This window comes from Humulus lupulus, chromosome 4, assembly GCF_963169125.1.
Source record: "Humulus lupulus chromosome 4, drHumLupu1.1, whole genome shotgun sequence".
Lineage (NCBI taxonomy): Eukaryota > Viridiplantae > Streptophyta > Magnoliopsida > Rosales > Cannabaceae > Humulus > Humulus lupulus.
In genome coordinates, this window is record NC_084796.1 from 164838196 (window position 1) to 164842750 (window position 4555).

Here is a 4555-nt window from a genome sequence, read left to right on the forward strand (position 1 = left end):
GAAGGAAATCCAAGTTCAGATTTTTGTTGGACTTCTAGATCAGTAAAAGCAAGAGAAAGCTATCTCTGAATACTCCTCTCGAGCCTTGTCGCGAGCAGCTTTGACCTCTTGCTCCTTCTCGACAACAATGTCCTTTCACAATTGATCCATGTCAGCAATCAGCTTCTCTTTCTCGGCTTTAGACTGTTGGAGCTGATCGGTAAGTTTCCCCTCCATTTGAGTTATCTTGAGAGTCTGCTCGATCACTTCCTGCTATTTGAGCTCCACGATACTGTGGGGGGTGTTGATCTCTTCCTCCTTTGAAGCAATGTGAGCATCCTTAGAGCCAAGAATACGCCTAAGGTCCAGCACCTCTTGGCGGACAACTTCAAGCTTAGAACGAAGGTTGGAGAGCGTTGAGGTATACTCCACAGATCTATCATGAACATGAGAGACCAGCATCAGTGCCTGCAAAAAAAACATAGAGGTGTTAGATAAAAGTCAGAGCACAAGCTAACAAGTCAAGAAGAGAACTGTAAATGGCTGACACTCTAAATGTCTAGGAGAACTTTGTTAGAATGGTGTTCAAGTCCTCATTCTTAATCCCATTAAAAGATGTTGTCATCTTCTCTAGATGAGATGCTCGGTCCATGAGGGCACCTAAGTTCCGTATAGCAGACTGATGTGGCTCAAACAAGGGAGCAGGCGCAGAATAGGAAGCACCCGCATCAGTAAAAATGGGAGGAACTGGTGTAGACAAAGATGGATCTACCTCTGCGATAGGACTAAACGCTAGAAAAATTAGACTAGATACCAAAGGAGTCGGAGGGGACACCTAGGGAGGAACCTTCATGACCGAATCGGCCTCAACCCTGGCCTTTTTTTGCCACTCGAATAGAAGAATTGGCCTCGGTGGGAGTCGACCTCTGCTGGGTATGAACAAAACCAAACATGTCTGAGCCTGCAAAAGAGGATCAAATGTCAGAAGGATATTAAGCACAGATGAATCTTAAAATAATGGTGATAAAGTGTGGAACCTTCTGAATGAGATTCGAGTTCGAATGTAGTCTCATCAAAGTCATCTGATGCAAGCGATGAGCACGCAACAGATGAACCCACCTCATCACCCTCATGTCCGGCCGGCACCGGCGAAGAGGGTACCTCATCTACATGAATTGGTCCCGGGGAGTCTATGGCAGTCACGGGCTTGAGACCATCGTCATCCGAAACATCAACTATGGTAGGAGGAAACACCCTCACCTTCCTAAGGTTCTCTGGAGTAACAAGGGTCTTGACATGCTTCTCCTCAGGGGTCATGGAAATCTGTGCCATGGACCTAAATGTCATAGCCTGGGTTAAGAACAGTCTATAAAAAGGACCAACGTGCTTAAACTTGGAGTAGTTGGCCTCTGCGTCCTTAGTAAAGAAATAGTTATCGGCGTATCTAAATGCCTTGTTATTTCCAGAGATCTCTTCCAAGAAGGTGTTGGTACCCTCACTCATATAATGGTGGAAGTGGAAATACCCTGAGTTGCACTGAGAAGGGTTTGTCTTCAGGTTAAACGGGTAGTGGATCTCGTGAGGCACTGGAGCAGCTCATTTTCTATGGTGATAGATAATGTACAATGCAGATAAGGCCAAGATCGCATTAGGAGCCAGTTGAGAAGGAATAATACCAAAATAGTCTGCAACACTATGGAAGTATGGATGAAGAGGGAGTAGGGCCCTAGACTTAATGGCAGAATGTGTCCAAGCGCACATACCCAGAAAGGGGTCATCAACTCTGTCATCTGGACCAGGGACAGTAATAGACACGTCGGAGAGGTCAAACGTCTTCCTTAAGTTCTTTAGCTTTTCTTCAATCATGTCAGAGGCCGCCCCCTTGAGCCAAAAATCCTCATAATCAGCAGGGCGAGGCTTCTCAACCAGTTTCCATATGATTTCACTAGCAAAGGTGGCCTCAAAATTTGATGAATTGAACTCCTTTTGTCGTCTCTTCTTCTGTTGCGCAGTTGGCGAGACCGTCTTTCTCTTGGAAGGAGGGCGAATCACCTTAGGCCGGAACCTATGAATAGAACACTCCTGAGAATGAGTGGCATAGCGATGAGAACCCTTGGTATGTTCTTGCTGAGAAGAAGATTGATGGGGAACTCGACTAGTATCTCGGTGCAAAGGGCGTCGCAATGAGTCTCGCTGACCTGACCTATCCCACTGAGAAGAATGACTCCGCTGAGATGTGCCTTAGGAGTCGCGGGGCGTACTGTGTTGAGAAGAAATCTGAGAAAAGCTAGGAGAGAAGCCCTAAGTGATGTGCCTGGAAATATGAGGATCATCTTCAGAGGGTTGCTGAGTTGTCTGTTTTACTCTCACCATTGGACAGTACTTGTTCAAGAAAGCTTCCTCAATGAACAAATATAAAGCGGAGCAAGGGAGAATCCTTTTCACCCTTTCCAAGAACTCCTGGCGAGTACGCTCACTTACTGACATGTCTGATGAAGATGAGCTAGACATCTGCAACAAAAGAAAAATGAAGATTAAATTTAGTAAATGAGCATAAATGAGCCAATAGCTAGGGGCATATCCATGAACCAAGGAGTAAAAATGAAGAAATCAAGAGTAAAATTCTATATAGGGGTCGACCCAATGAGCCTAAGCCTGGGCCGACCACCATGAATCCATCAAATTACGAAGCATGAAATTAGGGCATAGGTGGTCGGCCTACAACCTTAGGCCGACCACCCTAGGGAGGCAAGCCTCAGAAAAGTTCCAGAGGACCGTTCAAGTCTCCAGAAAAAGTAATTTTTACAGTACAAGGAAGGCCCCTAAGGAGATCAATTGAGGTGAAAAAATTACTTTCAAGGTCAGGTGGTCAGCCTAAGCTTGGGCCGACCACCCTGGATCCCTGAAAATCGCCTAAGGCAAGAGAAAGGAGGTACTCGATCCATGAAGCCCTAGGGGTGGTTGGCCTAACCCTAATTGTAGGCCTGAAAATCGACTAAGGGAAGGGAAGGGAAGTACTAAGAGCATGAAGCTCTATGGGTGGTCGGCCTAACCCTGTTTCTAGACCTGGAAATCGATCAACGGAAGCCCTGAAGGTGCTCGGCCCAAACCCAGTTCCTAGACCTGGAAATCACACAAGGAGAAGCTCTAAAGGTACTCAGCCCTAACCCTGATCCTATCCCTAGAAATCGCAGGTGCTAGGGTTTGGAGTCCCAGAAATCGCTAGCCTAATGAGGTGGTCAGCCTAGGATCTTACATCCCTGGAAATCACAGGTGCAAGGGTTTGGAGTCCCAGAAATCACCAGGACTAATGAGGTGGTCGGCCTAGGGTCTTACATCCCTAGAAATTGCCCATCCTAGGGTTTATAACCCTGGAAATCGCCCAGACTAAGGAATTTTACAGAAAAATCTTGATTCAAGTAAGTAAATTATTTTGGATCAAAATACAACAAAACAAGAAGATTCAGACAAAAATTCCTAAAAAGTTCAAAGTGTTTCTTATAAATCTAAGCACATTTAAATTAAATGATGTGAGTATTAGAAGAAAGTACTTACCAAAGATCTGAGTTTGATGAGGAACTGGAGAAATCAGACTTGGATCTTGTTTGGAAGTGGCGCATAGAGTAGGAATGAGAAGATAAGACCTACTTATAACCTCTCAGGCAGACAAGATATTTTTAGGAATTGAAATTTCCTTGAAAAATATTTGATATGGTTAAAATTTAAATTCCTTGAAAAATATTTATATTTTTAGGAAATCAAATTCCTTGAAAAACTATCTGATATTTTTTGAAATTAAAATTCTTTGAAAAATATTTTTTATTTTTAGGAATAAATATCCTTGAAAAATATATTATATTTTTAGGAATTTAAAACTTCTTGAAAAATATGTTATATTTTTAGAATTTCAAATTTCCTTGAAAAATATAATAGATTTTAGGAAATTAATTTTCCTTGAAAAACCTAATTATTTTTAGGAATTTCTAATTGTCCCTAAAAAATTCGTACCAAGCAAATTATCGATAGTTAAAAAATTACTATGTTATGTCCCGAGGGAATTGACTATTTAAGTATTGCTACGGTATGTTTCTCGGGCCAGGATCATGTAACGATCCAAAATTACTAATAAGGCTTACGGGGGCCTTGATTAGTGTGCCAGGAGGGCATAACTGGATTATGTGTGATTTAAATGATTAAACACATGATTATGTGATAAGCATGCTTATATGATTATTATGATATATGAGATGCATGATTATGAGTATTAGTATGCATGTAACCTGATTAGGTCATAAGGGCATAATCGTAATTTTGGCCCGCTGAGGGCATAAATGTAAATATTTGTGATAAATTGTTGAGACCGCATTATTATGTGGATATATCTGCAGGTTGTGATTCGAGGCGATCCTAGTGAGTGGTTTAGCAGAAAAGTCACAGTGGGGATTTATACCCGGCTCGGGGGAGCCTGGGGGTATTTATGAGAATTTGGGAAATATATTGGAGGCTATTTGATAATGAGGAGTATAATTGGGGATTAGTTAGGTGTCGGGATGCAAGCGGTAATTATTAGGAACAC